At 43.1% G+C, this 21,815-nt stretch overlaps 1 protein-coding gene and 1 long non-coding RNA gene across 4 annotated transcripts in view; one reads left to right on the top strand and one right to left on the bottom strand.

The window, feature by feature from the left end:
• The window catches only part of CCDC68 (coiled-coil domain containing 68), a 158,186-nt gene that overhangs the window by 15,798 nt on the left and 120,573 nt on the right, over nt 1-21,815 (top strand). The window lies entirely within an intron of this gene.
• Nucleotides 1-21,815, bottom strand: part of LOC130294809 (uncharacterized) — a 45,252-nt gene that overhangs the window by 16,246 nt on the left and 7,191 nt on the right. For all 3 annotated transcript variants that reach the window (XR_008848631.1, XR_008848632.1, XR_008848630.1), the window contains exons 3-4: nt 11,608-11,714; nt 7,783-7,873 (exon numbers count right to left, since the gene is read on the bottom strand). This is a non-coding gene — a long non-coding RNA (uncharacterized LOC130294809). The remainder of the gene's footprint in view (nt 1-7,782; nt 7,874-11,607; nt 11,715-21,815) is intronic.

Here is a 21,815-nt window from a genome sequence, read left to right as displayed (position 1 = left end):
TAGCAAACTGCTCTGAACAAACTAGTGTGTGAATATACACCTAAACAGAAAAATACAAAAACAAATAAATGGACATTACAGAATGAATGGGGAAACCTGATATGAGCTACTTTGTCCATGGACAACCCGCTAGGTCCATGGATGATCATACATTCAACATGGCATCCCTATTCTTAAACAGCAAATATCTGGGGTTTGTGTATGGGTAGTAGAAAGGAAATTTGGACATGCTTGGTAGCAGGAGAATCACCTGTATTACAGTGGTGGATACAGAGTCTAGTCTAGGGAGGGGCACTATCAGAGTATTTTGTGTTGGTGGACAGAAAGGTAGGTAATGCCCCTAGGTAGGTAATGTCCCCCAGGTAGGTAGAGCCCCATGTAGGTAATTCCCCCAGTACGTAGTGGCCCCTAGTAGATCATGCCCCAGGTTGGTAACGCCCCCCAGGTAGGTAGTCATGCCCCTGGTAGGTAAATCCACTACATAGCTGTCCCCTGTATGAAAGCCCCCAAATAAGCTATGTAGTTAGTAGGTAGCCACCCTATTAGCTAGGTAGTTAGTCCCCACATTTGGTAGGCACCAGTTCCCCCACATAATGTAAGCAGCAGTTCCTCTAGATTAGGTAGACAGCATTATGAAGGCAGCAGAAGTTCCCCACATAATGTGGGCAGCAGATGTCCCCCACATTAGGTAGGCAGCAAGCTGTTCACCAGAACAATGCAGAAGCAGGAAACCGCTATTTAAACAGTGGTCTTCTGTGCTGTGCTGTGGCTGCCGCAGGAGGCTACTGCACTGTTTTTCTATCTTTTTGCTTTCTCACAAATATGAACTAGGATGGATGTTTTGAGAAATAAAGTTTCAAGCAGTCATGGGCTCTGAGGCCTCTCTTAAAGAAGGGAGAGTAGGTGTTCCTCACCCTTCCATAATTCGAGATGTGTGACACTGAAGACCAGAGAATAGTACAGAATTAAGAATTAAGGATTTTCAAGGAGAGCATCCTTATCAAACTGTGATGTTTTCCCACCTCTGACAAGGAATCAACAGGTTCGGGATTCAGTAAGGCCCAATGTACTGCTTCTCCTTACTGGCTAGAAGTAAATAGGGGAGATTTATCAAAGGATTTAGACTTGTTTTTCCGGTCTAAATTTGTCGCACAGAAAGTTGCTGTATAAATATGTGCGACTTTTTCGCGACTTTTGCTTTAGAGGATTTTTAGAACATGATGCATTCTAGTCTATTTTAGACAGAAAAATGCATTGGTGCTGACTTCATCAATAGCCAAAAGTATACTGAAATGTCAGACCATGCTGGAGAAGGTGTAAATATAGTCTAAACCATAGATCCCGAAGTCTGTGTGCAGAATTTATGAGGAACCGTGCAACTTTTGATAAATTAACCCCTTAACCTGTTCAGGACCCAGGGCGTAATTTTACGCCCCGGCGCCCTGGTACTTAAGGACCCAGGGCGTAAACTTACGCCCTGGCGGTTTCCGGTCCCTGCCGCGCGCCGGGCAGAGATCGGAAGCGGATGCCTGCTGAAATCCTTCAGCAGGCATCCAGGGAAAACGCCGAGGGGGGCCATATAGGCCCTCCATGTCGTCGATCGCCGCAAATCGCAAGGGAAATCGCCCTTGCGATCTGCGGCGATACCGGGCTGATCGGGTCTCTGGGACCCGACCGCCCGGTAATTTTGCATGATCCCGGCTGTCACAGACAGCCAGGACCATGCTGGAGCCTAGGAGCGAGGTGGCAAGCCGGCCACCTCCTCCGATCCCCTGCGATTCGTTGGTTAGTTTACCGACCAATCGCAGGGGGGGGGGGGGGTTACTTCCTCCCGTCCTGCCCGGCCCCTGAAAGTCCAGAGAGGACGGGAGGAAGACCGGAGGACGCGGCGGGGGACGGGGGAGTGCTGGGGACCGGCCCCGGTACTTACCTCGTCCCTGAAGACCCGGATCCCGGCGATGAAGATGGCGGCGGCGGCGACAGGTGAGTAGATCTTCAGCCGCGGTCGAGCCCTTTACAGCAATGCACGTCGCCGTAAAGCGACATGCATTGCTGTAATGGGACCCTGTATACTACAACTCCCAGCATGCCCAGACAGCCCTTGGCGTCTGGGCATGCTGGGAGTTGCAGTTTTGCAACATCTGGAGGTCCACAGTTTTTGGACCACTGTGCCCTTCCAGATGTTGCAAAACTACACATCCTCAGCATGCCCTTACTGTCCAGGCATGCTGGGAGTTGTAGTTATGTAACATCTGGCCCTTCAGATGTTGCAGAACTACAACTCCCAGCATGCCTGGACAGTTTTGGCATACTGGGAGTTGTAGTTTTGCAACATCTGGAAGGGCACAGATTGGGAACCACTGTATTAGTGGTCTGCAAACTGTAGTCCTCCAGATGTTGCAAAACTACAACTCCAAGCATGCTGGGAGTTGTAGTTCGGCAACATCTGGCTCTAAAGATGTTACCGAACTACTACTTCCAGCATGCCTGAGAAAGTTTGGGAGTTGGGGTTTTGCAACAAGTGGAGGCACACTGGTTGGGAAACATTGTCTGTTTCCTAACTCAGTGTTTCCCAACCCGTGTGCCTCCAGCTGCTGCAAAACTATAAATACCAGCATGCACTGATAGACTGTGCATGCTGGGAGTTGTAGTTTTGCAACAGCTGGAGGTCCCCCCCTGTGAATGTACAGGATACATTCACATGGGCAGGGGGCTTACAGTGAGTATCAGGCTGCAAGTTTGCGATGCAGCAAATTTTGTTCGGCAGCTCAAACTCGCAGCGGGAAACTCGCTGTAATCCCCCGCCCGTGTGACTGCACCCTAAAAACACTACACTAACACAAAATAAAATAAAAAGTAAAAAAACACTACATATACACATACCCCGACACAGCCCCCCTCCCCTCCCCAATAAAAATGAAAAACGTCTGGTACGCCACTGTTTCCAAAATGGAGCCTCCAGCTGTTGCAAAACAACAACTCCCAGTATTGCCGGACAGCTGTTGACTGTCCAAGCATGCTGGAAGTTTTGCAACAGCGGGAGGCACCCTGTTTGGGAATCACTGGCGTAGAATACCCCTATGTCCACCCCTATGCAAATCCCTAATTCAGGCCTCAAATGCGCATGGCGCTCTCACTTTGGAGCCCTGTCGTATTTCAAGGCAACAGTTTAGGGCCACATATGGGGTAGCGCCGTACTCGGGAGAAATTGCCTAACAAATTTTGGGGGGCTTTTTCTCCTTTCACCCCTTATTAAAAGGTGAAGTTGGGGTCTACACCAGCATGTTGGTGTAAAAAAATAAATTTTTTACACTAACATGCTGGTGTTTCCCTATACTTTTCATTTTGACAAGAGGTAAAAGGGAAAAAAGCCCCCCAAATTTATAATGCAATTTCTCCCGACTACGGAGATACCCCATATGTGGGCGCAAAGTGCTCTGGGGGCGCACAACAAGGCCCAGAAGGGAGAGTGCGCCATGTACATTTGAGGTGATTTGCACAGGGGTGGCTGATTGTTACAGCGGTTTTGACAAACGCAAAAAAAAAAAAAACAAACACATGTGACCCCATTTCGGAAACTACACCCCTCACGGAATGTAATGAGGGGTGCAGTGAGAATTTACACCCCACTGGTGTCTGACAGAGCTTTGGAACAGTGGGCTGTGCAAATAAAACATTTTGTACAGCCCACTGTTTCAAAGATCTGACAGACACCAGTGGGTTGTAAATGCTCACTGTACCCCTTGTTACGTTCTTCAAGGGGTCTAGTTTCCAAAATAGTATTCCATGTGGGGGTTATTTTGCTGTCCTGGCACCATAGGGGCTTCCTAAATGCAACATGCCCCCGAGCAAAATTTGCTCTCAAAAAGCCAAATATGACTCCTTCTCTTCTGAGCATTGTAGTTCGCCCGTAGTGCACTTCAGGTCAACTTATGGGGTACCTCCATACTCAGAAGAGATGGAGTTACAAATTTTGGGGGTATTTTCTGCTATTAACCCTTGCAAAAATGTGAAATTTGGGGGGGAAACACACATTTTAGTGAAAAAAATTATATATTTTTTTACATATGCAAAAGTCGTGAAACACCTGTGGGGTATTAAGGCTCACTTTATACCTTGTTACGTTCCTCAAGGGGTCTAGTTTCCAAAATGGTATGCCATGTGGGGGGCTTTTGCTGTTCTGGCACCATAGGGGCTTCCTAAATGCAACATGCCCCCCAAAAACCATTTCAGAAAAACTTACTCTCCAAAATCCCCTTGTCGCTCCTTCGCTTCTGAGCCCTCTACTGCGCCCGCCGAACACTTTACATAGACATATGAGGTATGTGCTTACTCGAGCGAAATTGGGCTACAAAAATAACAATCAATTTTCTCCTTTTACCCCTTGTAAAAATTCAAAAATTTGGTCTACAAGAACATGCGAGTGTAAAAAATGAAGATTGTGAATTTTCTCCTTCACTTTGCTGCTATTCCTGTGAAACACCTAAGGGGTTAAAATGCTGACTGAATGTCATTTTGAATACTTTGGGGGGTGCAGTTTTTATAATGGGGTCATTTGTGGGGTATTTCTAAAATGAAGACCCTTCAAATCCACTGACCTTGCAAACCAAATTGGTCCCTGAAAAATTTTGATTTTGGAAATTTTGCGAAAAATTGGAAAATTGCTGCTGAACTTTGAAGCCCTCTGATGTCTTCCAAAAGTAAAAACTCATAAATTTTATGATGCAAACATTAAGTGGACATATTGTATATGTGAATAAAAAAAAGATTTTTTTTGGAATATCCATTTTCCTTACAAGCAGAGAGCTTCAAAGTTAGAAAAATGCAAAATTTTTAAATTTTTCATCAAATTTTGGGATTTTTCACCAAGAAAGGCTGCAAGTTACCACAAAATTTTACCACTATGTTAAAGTAGAATATGTCACGAAAAAACAGTCTCGGAATCATAATGATAACTAAAAGCATTCCAGAGTTATTAATGTTTAAAGTGACAGTGGTCAGATGTGCAAAAAATGGCCTAAGGTGTAAAATGGCTGGGTCCTTAAGGGGTTAAGGACCCAGCCAATTTTCAGTGTAGGACACGGCCATTTTTTTCACATCTGACCACTGTCACTTTAAACATTAATAACTCTGGAATGCTTTTACCTTTCATTCTGATTCCAAGAATGTTTTTTTAGAGACATATTTTACTTTATATCAGTGGTACAATTTTGCAGATACTTGCATCATTTCTTGGTGAAAAATTCAAAAGTCTGATGAAAAAATTTAAAATTTCGCATTTTTTTTACTTTGAAGCTCTCTGCTTTTAAGGAAAATGGATATTCCAAATAAATTATATATTGATTCACATATACAATATGTCTAATTTATGTTGGCATCATAAAGTTGGCATGTTTTTACTTTTGGAAGACATCAGAGGACTTCAAAGTATAGCAGCAATTTCCCAATTTCACAAAACTTTCAAAATCGAAATTCATCAGGGACCAGTTCAGTTTTGAAGTGGATTTGAAGGGCCTTCTTATTAGAAATACCCCATAAATGACCCCATCATAAAAACTTCTCCCCTCAAAGTATTCAAAATGACATTTAAAAGGTTTGTTAACCCTTTAGGTGTTTTACAGGAATAGCAGCAAATTGAAGGATAAAATTCAAAATCTTCATTTTTTACACTGGCACGTTCTTGTAGACCCAGTTTTTGAATTTTTACAAGGGGTAAAAGGAGTGAAATCTTTCTAAAATGTTTAACCCAATTTCTCTCCAGTAAGGAAATACCTCGTGTGTATGTCAAGTGCTCTGTGGGTGCCCTAGAGGGCTCAGAAGGGAAGGAGCGACAGTGGGCTTTTGGAGAGTGAGTTTTTCTGAAATGGTTTTGGGGGGCATGTCACATTTATGAAGCCCCTATGGTGCCAGAACAGCAAAAAAAAACATGTGGCATAATATTTTGGAAACTGCACCCCACAAGGAACGTAACACGGGGTACATTGAGCCTTAACACCCCACAGGTGTTTGACAACTTTTCCTTAAAGTTGGATGTGTAAATGATAATTTTTTTCACTAAAATGCTAGTTTTCCCCCAAATTTTACATTTTTACAAGGAGTAATAGGAGGAAACTCCCCCCAAAGTTTGTAACCCTATCTCTCCTGAGTATGGAAATACCTCATGTGTGAACATCAAGTGCTCTGCGGGCACACTACAATGCTCAAAAAAGAAGGAGTCCCATTTGGCTTTTGGAAAGCAAATTTTGCTGAAATGGTTTTTGGTAGGCATGTCACAGTTAGGAAGCCCCTATGGTGTCAGAACAGCAAAAAAAAAAAAAAAACACACGGCATACTATTTTGGAAACTACACCCCTCAAGGAACGTAACAAGGGGTACAGTGAGCCTTTAGTGAAATTCACTAAAATTCTGTTTTTCCCCCAAATTTTAAATTTTTACAAGAGGTAATAGTAGAAAAGTTTGTAATCCTATCTCTCCTGAGTATGGAAATACCCCATGTGTGGACGTCAAGTGCTCTGCTGGCGCACTACAATGCTCAGCAGTGAAGGAGTCACATTTGGCTTTTGGAAAGCACATTTTGCTGAAATGGTTTTTGGGGGGCAAATCCCATTTAGGAAGCCCTTAAGGTGCTAGGACAGCAAAAAAAAAACCATGGCATATTATTTTGGAAACTACACCCCTCAAGGAACATAACAAGGGGTGCAGTGAGCCTTAACACCCAACAGGTGTTTGACGAATTTGGATGTTTTTTTTAACTAAAATGCTGGTTTTTCCCCAAATTTTAAATTTTTACAAGGGGTAATAGGAGAAATGTACCCGAAAATGTGTAACCCCATCTTTTCGGAGTATGTAAATACCACATGTGTGGACATCAAGTGCACTGCGACCGCACTACAATGCTCAGAAGAGGAGTCACATTTGGCTTTTGGAAAGCAAATTTTGCTGAAATGGTTTTTGGAGAGCCTGTCCCATTTAGGAAGCCCCTATGGTGCCAGGATAGCAAAAAAAAAAAACATATGGCATACTATTTTGGAAACTACACCCCTCAAGGAACGTAACAAGGGGTACAGTGAGCCTTAATACCCCACAGGTGTTTGATGACTTTTCGTTAAAGTTGGATGTGAAAATTATTTTATTTATTTTTTTCAACAAAAATGCTGGTTTCCCCCAAATTTTACTTTTTTACAAGGGGTAATAGAAACTACACCCCTCAAGGAATGTAACAAGGGGTACAGTGAGCCTTAACACCCCACAGGTGTTTGATGACTTTGGATGTGTAAATTATTTTATTTTTTTTTTGCATTAAAATGCTGTTTTTTCCCCAAATCTTACATTTTTACAAGGGGTAATAGGAGAAATGCCCCCCAAAATGTGTAACCCCATCATTTCTGAGTATGGAAATACCCCATGTGTGGACGTCAAGTGCACTAGAGGCGCACTACAATGCTCAGAAGAGAAGGAGTCACATTTGCAAATTTTGCTGAAATGGGGGGGGGGGGCATGTCGCATTTAGGAAACCCCTGTGGTGCCAGAGCATAAAAAAAAAACACATGGCATACTATTTTTAAAACTACACCCCTCAAGGCACATAACAAGGGGTACAGTGAGCCTTAACACCCCACAGGTGTTTGATAAATGTTCATTAAGTGAGAAGTGAAAAGGAAAATTTTGATTTTTTTACACTAAAATGCTGAGGTTACCCCCAATTTTTCATTTTCACAATTGGAAACAGGAGAAAATGTCACCATAAATTTGTAAATACATTTCTTTGGAGTAAGGACATACCTCATATCTTGGCGTAAATAGCTCTGCGGGTGCACACCGGTCACGGAAGAGCAGGAGCGCAGTCAGGGGCCTTGAGCTTTTGCATAGCTGCCTATGGAGCCAAAACAGGGGGTACACTAAATAACTAAGGTAGGGTACAGTAGGACATAAAATCATAAAACAGGTTATGTTCCCAGAATGATGACTCAGAGCATGCCAAAAACTAAAAAATATGCCCACCCCAAACCCTATGCTCTGAATCATCATTCTGGGTGTGTGGACGTCCTTAACTTGTTGCCTCAAATGCGCACCCCGCTCAGGTGGAGATAGAGCGCTGCGCATTTGAGGCAACATAAAAAAGTCCCCGATGATAGTGACTCAGTGACCCATGACCCATTTTTGCAAAAAATACCCCCAGAGGTCTTATCACGTTTTTTTTTTTTTTTTTTTTTATAAAAGAGTTTTTTGGGCAATTTAGTGGTTTTATGTGTTTAAAATTTGGAATGTACTCTGGACTTGGTACATTGGGGTCAAATTATGGAAAATTATGAAGCAATCCTTAATGCAGAGGCCCGGACATTTAGGACTTCTTCTTGGAACTGAAGGTATGTCCCTGTGTTGCCAGCGTACTGGTACAATACAAAAGAGTTGTACATGGCAACCTGTACCATGTAGACCGCAACTATTTTGTACCATATCCGTGTTTTCCGCATGGACATGTATGGCTTGAGGACTTGATAAGAGAGATCAACTCCCCACATATACCGATTGTAGTCCAGAATACAATCGGGCTTGAGGACCGGCGTTGTGGTACCTCGCACAGGGACAGGTGAGCTGCCGTTACCATGAATTGTGGTCAGCATAAAGACATCTTTCTTATCCGTATACCGTGACCAGCAACAGGTTTTCATGGGCAAGGGCACGGGACTCACCCTTGGGAATATGTGTCTGGATCAAATTTAGAAGGAGGCCCTCTGGTTCTTTCACACGGTCCCACAAGCGGACGTTGATCTGGCAGCAACGGATGTGAACAGAGGGATGCTGGTATAAAAGTTGTCCACGTACACGTGAAACCCTTATCCAGCAATGGGTGCACAAGGTCCCAAACGATTTTCCCGCTAACACCCACAGTGGGGGAACATTCTGGGGGTTTAATACGGGAATCTCATCCCTCATATACTCTAAACTTGTAAGTGTACCCGTAGGTACTCTCACAAAGTTTGTTGAGCTTCACGCCATACCGCGCCCGCTTCGAGGGAATGTACTGGCGGAAGATGAGTCTCCCCTTAAAACTGATAAGAGACTCATCTACCGAGAGTTCCCTGAGCGGTACGTAGGCATCCAAAAATTTGGGGTGGACATGCCGCATTATCAGAGTAATGGAGGCATTTCCGAATGGCCTCGAACCGCTTCCGTGTCATCACCATACTGTAAAGTGGGGTCTGGTATAGAATGTCCCCGCTCCAGTACTGTCTGACAGTGGGCTTTTTGACCAGGCCCATATGCAGCATGAAGCCCCAAAATTTCCTCATTTCTGCTGCATCAATGGCGTGCCATTCATTGGACCAATGAATTGCTCGGCGTACAGATTCGTCTGCTCCCCCATTAGATTGACAAAGCTGTCACTGAATAAATAACTGAAATAGTCAATTTCAGTTAATCCAGCCGTGTCAATCCAGATTCCTGAATCTCCAACAAACTCAGGAATCCGTGGCTGATAACCCTCTGGGGGTCTCCAGACAGGTTCACCAGAAGGGGTCTCCGGTACACTTGTCTGGGGGGTCGGACTCCTATTACGAGCGGCATGGACGCTCATACTAGTGTCATCCACTGGGTCACTTTCATGGGGGATGCGTGGCCTCGCCTGGCGGCGTCTCCACCGCTGTACAGGGGACTCATCATCAGTACAAGATGATGAGGAGGACGAGGAAGAACACAGGAATGTAGGATCTTCCTTGTCCTCACTGACAGATTCGGAGTCGGAGGCAAGAAAAGCGTATGCCTCCAGCCCAGCGAGCCATCGCCTTTTTTTCCACGGTGGCGGGGGGGGGGGGGGAGGGTGTGTGTGTGTGGGTGGGGGGGAGTATGTAGTGTGTGCCTGGTGTTAACTTTATTAAAAATATCACACCATTATATGGGGGGGAAAAAGCGCTGTGGCCCCCCCAAAAAAGGGGGCAAATTGCAGCGCCCTGAACCCCTAATACGGCCCGGGTCACACTGAAAAAAACTGCGACGGACCCTTGAGGACCTATTAGGGAGTCGGGGGGGGGGGGGAATAATTATTTTACTTTTTTTTACTTTTTTTTTTTTTACAGTCCTACCTGTCCCTTTAGAGTACTCTTTCCCTGACTAATGGAGGCTTCTTCTTCTGTGAGGGGGGTCCTTCTTGCAGCTCTGCCCACTGACTGAACTCAGTAACCCGGCAGAGCGGCGAGAAGAGGTCATTAAACCCTCCCATAGATACAGGAGGTGATTGGGGGTGTATCCTACACTCCTGATCACCATGTATCTCTGGGTTAGCGGGTCACACGTGACCCACATCACCGGAATCACGGCAAATCACCAGTGTGGGGGGGTCCAATGACCCCCCTGGACATTTGCGCGGGGTGCCTGCTGATCGATATCAGCATGACCCCTGTCCGGTCCCTGCCCGGCACGCGGTGGGGACCGAAATTCCCACGGACGTACATGTACGTCATGGGTCCTTAACTACCAGGGTCCGATGACGTACCAATACCACATGGGTCCTTAACAGGTTAGGCACACAATAAACTAGCCTAACGCTCTGTAGGTTGGTCTATATTGATGCGGGTAATAGACAACTTTGATAAATCTCCCCCAATGTACCTAAAGGCACTCTCTGAAGAGGAATGTAGGGAACGTGGCCCTCTCAGCCACTGGCACTTCCAGAGGATGAAAGTAAGAAGATCCCTTGAACTGGGACTGAAACAATATACAGTAGTTTTACTTATAGGGAATCCCTGCAGTCAGAACACTACAAAATATGTTTTATAATATGCTGTTTTGAAATGTCATACATTGTATTGGTTGAAAAAATACCCTTGCAGGCCGATCTCCTAAATAGACAACTATTTATATGCTCCATTACCTCTTTCCATAGGCAAAAGGATTTGGCAAAACCACAAACCATCCCTGTAAGGGTATGTTCACACTGAGGAATTGGAGAGGAATTTCCACGAGTAATCTGCTCGCTTTTTTCTCTCCAAATCATTCAGCAGTGAAATCCCCATAGAGTTGTACAGAATTTCTGCCCCTTAGTTCACACTGAGGAATTTCCTCAAGCAGAATTCTGACGAGGAAGTCTGTTCCGCTTGAAGAAAGAACATGTTCTTTCTTTCAGGCGGAATCAGCGTCGTTCTCCCATAGAGATCAATGTTATTTTTTTTTTTCAGTCAGAAGCATTTCCACGCGGAATTGGCGCAGAATTGGCGTGGAATTTGCGCGGAATTTCCACATGAAAAAATAAATAAAATTTTATGAATAGAAATACTTGATACTCCTCCTCCGCATGAAACCTGCATTTCCGCGCGGAATTCCGTGCGATTTCCGCGCCAATTCCACGCAAAATCTCTGTGAGTTCTTGTGGAAAAGTAACAATATTTTCAGGCAGAAAATTTCTGCTTGATTTCCGTCCCAATTCCTCAGTGTGAACATACCCTTACAGATAATCTCTGTGTCTTTAGCTGTCTGCAAATTGAAAAGAGGTTGCCTCAAACTTTTTGGCGTTTTAGCCCATTGCCCCAAGTGTAACAACTGTTTTCAATAGTTTTTGCATCTTAAGCGACTCAATGTTGGAGTAGACAACCATTGGCTCCCTTTACTTACTCATTGGCTCAACTTTGAGCATGGAGCACTTCCTGCTTTAGTTCATTTTCAATATGAAGTCATACAATGGGTTGGGCGCCACCATTGTGGCTCCTTGACTTTCCAAGCTATTAAAAATATACATATAATGGTATTATCTACATATTGTAAAAAGCTTTTATTAACGGCAGGTACGGTATATCAATGGACTATACAAAAAATATGGGGAAAAACTGTTCCAAGTAAGAAAAATAACTCAAAAGACAAAAGGGCGCTGTTCCAACATGGAGAAAAAAAGGTTTAGTATGCAGGAGTGACAAGCCTTTTTTTACCATAAGAACTGTGAGTCTATGGAACAGTCCACCTCAGGAACTGGTCACAGCAAAAACAGTTGAGGGCTTCAAAACAGTGTTGGATATATTCCTGACTGTTGAGACCCACTTACCTCCTACCAGACTGTAACTACCCCTCCCCCTTACTAAAATAACTAATTAAATAAATAACTGAGACAACAACAATTTAACTTTTGTGTTGTCTTTTTAAAAACAATTTAAATATAAACAAATGCACCGCTTGCTTCTTGCCAACCCGAGAGGTGCTGCCATACCTGTGTGCAGGTTTACTCTGGGTTGACCCCGCTTTCACCGTCTTCTTGGTAAGCTGTGACTTACAACAAAACATAAATACAAAAGGGAGGGAGGGCAAAACTCCAGGTCCTGGGCAGATTGAGGGGGAAGGGAAAGCGCCAGCACTATAAATACCCAGGGGAGGGTCCCCTAAAGCCCGGGAACTATGAGCACCCTGATAGGCGCACTCCTACCCCCCACCCTTGGGACATACCACTGCTGTTGCTGGGCAGATTGCAGGTGGGGGAAGGGGTGAAAACCACTATCCTGCAGTGCTTAACCCCCTTAACCCCTTAACTGCTCTCCAGTCTGGGGGCAAGGTAATTAGGCACAGTTTGCCACACCAAGAACAACATAACATTAATTCTTACACAGAAATATAGAAATCACACCCCCACCTCTTCATCCATCCACACTTCTTCCCTTTATCCATACCCTTCCCTCCTTGGTTAACCCCTTAAGGATGATGGGTTTTCTCATTTTTGCACTTTCGTTTATTCTCACTTTTTTTTTTTTTTTACACTATTTTATAGGCACAATAAGGGACTATTACATGCAATTTTCTGATTGCATACACTGTTCAGTGCTGTGCCATAGCATAGCATTGATCAGTGTTATCTGTTCTCGATTGCTCCAGCCTGCTGAGACTGCACGGAGCAACCTAACAATGATCGAACCGTGAAGAGGCAGGTGAGGGCCCTCCCGCCATCCTCTAAGTGGATACGGACACAGTGGTTTTAACTTAGATTACGGCATCTAAGGTGTTAATGCCGGACATCACCGTGATCGGTGTCCAGTTAGTTGTACATAATTGCCCCTCACTTACTCTTCTTATCCTTTTAGATAAGCCTGATGTGGAACTCTAAGGTGATCACTGTTATAGAGGTTTGGACCAATTCTGGTTGCTCTCATCTCAAGGGCTTTCTTGTTTTGCTCTTTTTGGCGTTTTTGCTAAATTGTGAAGAAAGTGTAGTGATAAATTGAAGCAAACTGCGTCATAACCACCAAATTTGAGTCAAAGGGGTACTCAGCTGCTAGACATCTTATCCCCTATCCAAAGGTCTTACGTGATCTCCCGCAGCACCTCGCGTTCTAAACAAATGCCGGGTTCCTGCAGCAGTGGTTGTAACATCACGGCCACGCCCCCTCATGACGTCACATCACGCCCCCTCCATTCATGTCTATGGGAGGGATAGAAATGAATGGAGGGGGCGTGGCATGACATTACAAGGGGCAAAGCCGTGACGATCGTGGCCCTTGGCTCCGAATGTACCCCTTTAACCCTGAAAAAGTTTGCATCAAGAATTGCACCACGGCAGCGGCAGAATCTACATTGTGTAAGACTGTGGACCAATAAACCCCAAGGCCTCTACTCCTTATAGTTCAGGTAGTCCAGGTTTTGGAGGTTTCTCATGCTCTTAGTAAAACTAATGTATTGAAATGATCATTGGAACAAGAGGGAAGTTCATCAAGTAATTTAACCCATTGTAAACAGTAACAGATGTACTAGACGAAGCAGCATGCTGTAGGCTGAGGATTATAATTGCACTATTGATCCAAGTGCAGGAGTTTACAAGACACAATCTGGAGTTATCGGCTTCCAGATACTAGCGGCCTATGGATAGGAGAATGAGGCGCTCATTAATAGTGTGAAGCAGGTTTTACAAAGGAATTAATTGACTACAGCAAACATGCTCTTGGCATTCCCTCCTTCACCCAAAACCGTGAAGACTCGTGATATCACTATGGATCTTAGAAGTAACAGAGATATATGACTTCCTGCCCGATATGCCAGATCCTTTACCCAGGAAGTGAGCAACTGAACACAGTCTTTACGAAGCTTGGCAGATTCTCAAAAGGGTATAGAAACATGACTACAATATAGAAATTATAGCAAACAATGTCGTTTTGTTTATGCTCTATGCAGGATCCTAAAGTTTTTGCACAGTTGCTGCAAAATGGAGCCGTTGCTATCGATGTAAGGGTCTATTCACATGTGGAATTCCGCCTTAAATTAAAGTCCATAGACTTCTACGGGATTCCGCACTCCCATTCACACTTCTGAATTTCCTCTTGCGGAATTCCACTAGCGTGAATGAGAGTGCGGAATTCCATAGAAGTTTATGGTCTTTCATTTGAGGCAGAATTCCTAAGGCTAGGTTCACACTGCGGAATCTACGGGCAGAAAATTTCCGCCCGGAGATTCCGAGTGCTGAATCAGTCGGCGCTAGGACAGTCTCCAATAGACTGCAATGTGTTCCATGAGTATTTTCGCCTAAAGAATGAGCAACGCCAATTTTCAGGCGGAAATTTTTCAGCCTATTCTCCCTTCACAAATTCCGTGAAGTGTGAATTTGTGAACGGAAACCCATTCACTACGCTATACATTTTAGAAAGCGGAATTTCTGTCTGCAATTTCAAAGCGGAATTGCAGGCAGATATTCCGTAGTGTGAACTTAGCCTAAGAGTAGGGTCCCATGTAGCGTTTTTTGCTGCGTGTTCTGCTCTGTATTTGCTGCTGCATATTTTCCTACCCAATGGGTAGCAAAATCAGCTGTGTATACGCTTTGTGGGACCTACCCTAAGGGTACGTTCACACGAGCAGATTTTGCTGCGTATTTTTGTGCAGACTTTTTGCCGCATATTTTCTACAGTTTCTGCTGGCAAGGTAATGATAAAATAAGCAGCAGAAAGTAAAAAGCAGCATATCAGCTGCACAAAAATCCGCTCCTGTGAACGCACCCTAAAAATTTTTTTTTATTTGAGCCTCTGCTGATTTTGTTTGTTTGGTTGCCCATTGACAAAGAAATTATCCGTCTATAATTTTAAGGGTCGGACTCGGTTTATTGAAACGGTCAGAGAATTTTTTTTTTTAAATTTAGAAAACGCATTTCCAATAAGTTATGAATTGATTTGCATTTTACTGAAATAATATTTCACCCCTTTGCAAAACTTGGTGACAAAACCCTCGTTGGCGATCACAGAGGTCAGACATTTCTTGTAGTTGGCCACCAGGTTTGCACACATCTCAGGAGGGATTTTCTCTGTCTCCTCTACAGATCCTCTCCAAGTCATTAACCCCTTAAGGACGCAGTGTTTTTCAGTTTTTGCACTTTTGTTTTTTCCTCCTTACCTTTTAAAAATCATAACCCTTTCAATTTTCCACCTAAAAATCCATATTATGGCTTATTTTTTGCGTCACCAATTCTACTTTGAGGTGACATTAGTCTTTTTACCCAAAAATTCACGGCGAAACAGAAAAAAAATCATTGTGCGACAAAATCAAATAAAAAACGCCATTTTGTAAATTTTGGGGGCTTCCGTTTCTACGCAGTGCATATTTCGGTAGAAATTACATCTTATCATTATTCTGTAGGTCCATACGATTAAAATGATACCCTACTTATATAGGTTTGATTTTGTCGCACTTCTGGAAAATATCATAACTACATGCAGGAAAATTTATACGTTTAAAAATGTCCTATTCTGACCCCTATAACTTTTTTATTTTTTGACATACAGGGCGGTATGAGGGCTCATTGTTTGCGCCGTGATCTGAAGTTTTCATTGGTACCATTTTTGTTTTGATCGGACTTTTTGATCACTTTTTATACATTTTCTAATGGCATAAAAAGTGACCAAAAAAGACACTTTTTTTGACTTTGGAATTTTTTGGCGCGCACGCCATGCGATTTAATTAACGATATATTTTTATAGTTCAGACATTTACGCACGCGGCGATACCACATATGTTTATTTACACTGTTTTATTTTTTTTTATGGGAAAAGGGGGATGATTCAAACTTTTATTAGGGAAGGGGTTAAATGACCTTTATTAACACTTTTTTTTAAACTATTTTTTTGCAGTGTTATAGGTCCCATAGGGACCTATAACACTGCACACACTGATCTCTCACTGATCTCTCGGACACCGAGGAGGCAGGTAAGGGCCCTCCCAGTGTCCTGTAAGCTGTTCGGACGCCGCTGTCCATTTCACCGCGGCGGTCCGGAACAGCCCGACTGAGCAGCTGGGTTACTTTCACTTTCACTTCAGACGCGGCGGTCAGTTTTGATCGCCGCATCTGAAGGGTTAATACAGGGCATCACCGCGATCGGTGATGTCCTGTATTAGCCGCGGGTCCCGGCCGTTGATAGCCACCGGGACCGACCCGATATGACGCAGGGACACAGTGTGACCCCGCGGCATATGGCGGGAGCCGGCGAAGGACGTAAATATACGTCCTTCGTCGTTAAGGGTTTAACCCCTTAAGGACGCAGGACGTAAATGTACGTCCTGGTGCGGTGGTACTTAACGCACCAGGACGTACATTTACGTCCTGTGCATAACCGCGGGCATCGGAGCGATGCCCGTGTCATGCGCGGCTGATCCCGGCTGCTGATCGCAGCCAGGGACCCACCGGCAATGGCCGATGCCTGCGATCTCGTCGGCGTCCGCCATTAACCCCTAAGATGCTGGGATCAATACAGATCCTGGCATCTGCGGCAGTACGCGATTTCAATGAATGATCGGATCGCCCGCAGCGCTGCTGCGGGGATCCGATCATTCAGAACGCCGCACGGAGGTCCCCTCACCTTCCTCCTTCCGGCTCCCGGCGTCTCCTGCTCTGGTCTGAGATCGAGCAGACCAGAGCAGAAGATGACCGATAATACTGATCTGTTCTATGTCCTATACATAGAACAGATCAGTATTAGCAATCATGGTATTGCTATGAATAGTCCCCTATGGGGACTATTCAAGTGTAAAAAAAAATGTAAAAGTAAAAGTAAAAAAATTGTGAAAAATCCCCTCCCCCAATAAAAAAGTAAGACGTCCGTTTTTTCCTATTTTACCCCCAAAAAGCGTAAAAAATAAATTTAATAGACATATTTGGTATCGTCGCGTGCGCAAATGTCCGAACTATTATAATAAAATGTTAATGATCCCGTACGATGAACGGCGTGAACGTAAAAAAAAAAGTCCAAAATTGCTACTTTTTTTATACATTTTATTTAAAAAAAATTATAAAACATTTATTAAAAGTTTTTTATATGCAAATGTTGTATCAAAAAAAATACAGATCATGGCGCAAAAAATGAGCCCTCATACCGCCGCTTATACAGAAAAATAAAAAAGTTATAGGTCATCAAAGTAAAGGGATTATAAACGTACTAATTTGGTTAAAAATTTTGTGATTTTTTTTTAAGCGCAACAATAATAGAAAAATATGTAATAATGGGTATCATTTTAATCGTATTGACCCTCAGAATAAAGAACACACGTCATTTTTACCGTAAATTGTACGGCGTGAAAACGAAACCTTCCAAAATTAGCAAAATTGCGTTTTTCTTTTTAATTTCCCCACAAAAATAGTGTTTTTGGTTGCGCCATACATTTTATGATATAATGAGTGATGTCATTACAAAGGACAACTGGTCATGCAAAAAACAAGCCCTCATACTAGTCTGGCGATGAAAATATAAAAGAGTTATGATTTTTAGAAGGCGAGGAGGAAAAAACGAAAACTTAAAAATTTAATTGTCCTTAAGCCCAAAATGGGCTGAGTCCTTAAGGGTCCTTAAGGGGTTAAAGGGGTACTCCAGGATTTTTTTTATTTGACTATGCTACAGAGGCTGTAAAGTTAGTGTCGTTCATAATATAGTGTCTGTACCTGTGTGTGACGGTTTTCTCACAATTCACATGTGATTTTCACCCCAATATTTATTTCTAACAGCATACAAAATTACTTGTCTCGAGATTTCCCAGGTTGCAGTGAGTCGAGGTATTACATCAATAGTCAGGTGTGCAAAGGGAGCCTGTCCTGCTTCAATGTGTAGAGAGACTGTTGGGTGGGAGAGAGATCATTTTGCAACAGCTGGAAGCACCCTGATTAGAAAACACTGATCTTTTGAATGGATGCAACTCATTTGTGCTGCAATGGTTGGGGTGGCTGATGTGTGGGAGGGAGGAATGTAACTTCACACTTACAAACATGGAACTATGGGATGTGTAGTTTAAGAGACCAAACTCCAACAGGAAATATCCAGTTCACAAAAAGATAGCCTGGAAGGTATGTACTAAAATCACCTTATGGTAGATAACCCCTTTAAGGTTTTGGAGCTGATGTTTGGCAACACGAACCTTTAGCTCCCTCCCCAGATTTCTTATGGGATTAAGGTCTGGAGACTGACTAGGACTAGGCCACTCTAGGCACCTCAACCCCCTCCCCCCGAAGTATAATTTTTCTACCTCTATGTTTGACGGTGGGGATGTTGCTCTTGGGGTCATAGACATCATTCCTCCAAACACAGCGAGTTGAGTTGATGCCAAACAGCTTGATTTTGGTAACATCTGACCACAACACTTTCACCTGGTTCTTCTGAATCATTCAGAAGTTCATTGGCAAACTTCAGAGGAGTTTTCTTGAGCAGGAGGACCTTGTGGTGTAGTGTGTGTAATTCATGGTGTAGTGTGTTACCAGTTGTATTCTTGGTGACTATGGTCTAAGCTGCTTTGAGATCATTGACAAGATCCTCCTGATTCCTCATGTTTTCATGATCATTTGAGCTCCACAAGGTGAGATCTTACATGGAGCCTCCGACCAAGGGACATTGTGTGTTTCTTCCATTTGTGAATAATTGTGCCAATTGTTGTGCCAACCCTTGTGTATTGTGCCAATTGTTGTGCCAACCCTTGTGTATTTCTACAATCTCATCCCTGACATCCTAGGACATCTCTTTGGTCTCAGCCATGATGGAGAGTTTGAAATTTGATTGATCGATTGCTTCTGTGGACAGGTGTCTTTTATAAAAGTAACAAGCTAAGATTAGGAGTGGTCCCTTTAAGAGAGTGCTCCTAATCTCAGCTCATTAACTGAATAAAAGACACCTGTAAGCTAGAAATTTTGCTGATTGATCAAATACTTATTTTACTTAGTTAAATGCAAATAAAAAAACTAGATTTTTTTGTTGTTATTCTGTCTCTCACTTTTTAAATAAACCAAACATTCAAATTATTGACTGATCATTTGTTTATCAGTGGGTACTCTACGTCACTCTACGTTCTATGTGTATACAGTATATTGCCTAAATAAAAAGTTAACACCCCCCAATGTACAAATGGTTCACCTAAATTGCTTGTGGTTTTAGTAACTGGATCAGAAGAACCTGGGACAGAAGGGTGGTGTTGGGAGGGGAGGAGGGTTAGACCTCAGATCCCCAAGATTCTGGAGGCCCTGTGGCCATGGCCTCTGGGTACCCTCTTTATAACCCAGCCCTGGTGATGGCTCCCCATAATGCAGCACTACTGCAGACCATGTAACAGATGCAGTTGACAGAAGTCCTCTGATGCTAAGAATGGAGGGCGGTCAATTATGGGCAGCCCTGTTCTGTCACTACCCCAATCCAGGTGATGGGCACATGAGCAAGGAAATACACATGCACATCTTACCCTGCTAACAAGTACACAACAGACCCACATGCCAATAGCGTAGAGCACATGTGAATGATAATAGTGGCTGGCACTCCTGTGGGCACTGACTTGGGCAGTGTGGCTTGCCCTGGGACTGGTACCCATTGGTATATGTAACGTGTACTACTGGGGACCCTATAGCTCTTGTTTATGGGGGACCTCAGGCTGCCACTGGTAGGTGCACTATACCTGACATTGATAGGGGCCCAATGGCTGGCATTGATGGGGCACTATAAATGGCATTGATAAAGCCACTATGGTTGGCAATGTTGGGGCCACTATGTCTGAAACTCGTGGGGGTAGTGTTGTTGAGCTTGTGGGGGTACTAAGGCTGATACTAATGTGGTCTCTGTGGCTGTACAGATGGGGCATTGAGGCTGGCAATAATGGAGGCAGTATGGGTCGCACTCATACAGTAGGTCACTACAGCTAGAATATATGGGAGTGGTATGGGTTGCATTGATGGGGTCTCCGTGGTTTGTACTGATGACTGGCACTTTTGGTAGCACACATTCCTAAGGCATTATGACTGGCACTTTCGGTAGCACTTTCGTATGACATTCCTAAAGCAATATGGCTGGCACCTGTGCGGGTGCTGTGACTCGCACTGATGAGGGCATTTAGGCTTTTGCTTATGGGGTTAGCAAAATGATCCTTAGGGAAGCACTATGACTGAAACCTATGTACAAAGAATTGGTTGGTACTGGGCAATTGTGTGCCCTTTTCCTAACATTACTGGCACTATTATGGGGCACTATGGCCATAAACCCCAAACTTTGCTCCTCTGGAGTATTTGATGATCCTGTCCTTACTGTTTGTATGAGTGCTTTCCTATTTGTATAATACCTTGTTAGAACAGTAGCCCATTATATACTATCTCTGCCTGTACTTCATTAATCTGTACTGTAAATGGGAATACAGTCTGGAGGCGGAGATATGTGTAAAAATCAGAACTGAATAACCTAAGTCTATATATGACTATATCCAATTGTTATCCTTCAGTATTTACCAGTACATTTTCTAAAGCAGCGTTTCCCAACCAGGGTGCCTCCAGCTGTTGCAAAACTACAATTCCCAGCATGCCCGGACAGCCAACGGCTGTCCGAGCATGCTGGGAGTTGTAGTTTTGCAACAGCTGGAGGCACCCTGGTTGGGAAATACTGCTCTAAAGAAAACTTTGTGCTGTGAAAGTAAATTCTTAACTCTAAATTAAAAGAAAAAAAAAAAACTTTCAGGTTCTTCCGCCCAATTAACAACTTTATTAAACTTCGTAATACGCCATAACAAGAAGCCTGCGTCCAATTAAAGGAAACAAAGAAAATATTCTGGACAATTCCTCTGTTCTCTTCAGCAGCTAATTTGTGAAATGCTGGTTTGAGTTCTGCTATAGTACTGGTCAACAGCGCCACCTAGTGGCAATAAGGGTCATAATACCCTTCATAGTTTTTCCTTAATGTATTAAAATCTCAGTTTATGTAACAAAAAAAAAAGAACATTTCTGCAATTTTCTAATATAATCCTGTATTAATACTTCCCTATTTTCAAGATCACTGCTTGCTGTCAATGAATGGAAACATTGATGACCATTATGGGGTACATGTCATTCATTGATTATTTTTTATTTATTTTATTTTGTGGCTATATGAAAAAAAATGTTGTATTATTTAGGGGTTTCATGTTTTTTGGCATTTATATTACGCTTATACAGACATGATACATCTATTGTATGGGTCAGTATGATTACAAGGATACCAAATTAAAAATTTTTTTTTCTGTTTTACTAGTTTTTGACATTCTATTTAAGTTTGCTGTTGTGCCGCCATATTCTCAACCTTTTTTAGTGTTGTGTTGAACTTTGGCTTGTTGTTTTGTGGGAGTTAATGGAATTTATGGGTACCAGCTTGGGTACATAACTTTTAAATTGCTTATTATTCCAATTTTGGGAGGTGAGGCGCCCGGGGCATGATCATTTTATAACTCAGATTATCAGGGATGCAATTATGTCAATTATGTGTAGATTTTTTTAATTTTATTTTTTATCACAATAACAAAAAAGTTTATGGCTTTGTTCATATTTTCCATATCTCTCCCCCTTGAATTTAATGGCAAAAGCTTGACAGTTCATATGTAGTTTT

This window comes from Hyla sarda, chromosome 1, assembly GCF_029499605.1.
Source record: "Hyla sarda isolate aHylSar1 chromosome 1, aHylSar1.hap1, whole genome shotgun sequence".
Taxonomy (NCBI): domain Eukaryota; kingdom Metazoa; phylum Chordata; class Amphibia; order Anura; family Hylidae; genus Hyla; species Hyla sarda.
Note: the sequence above shows the minus strand (reverse complement) of the source record. Positions and strands in the feature narration are given on the sequence as shown.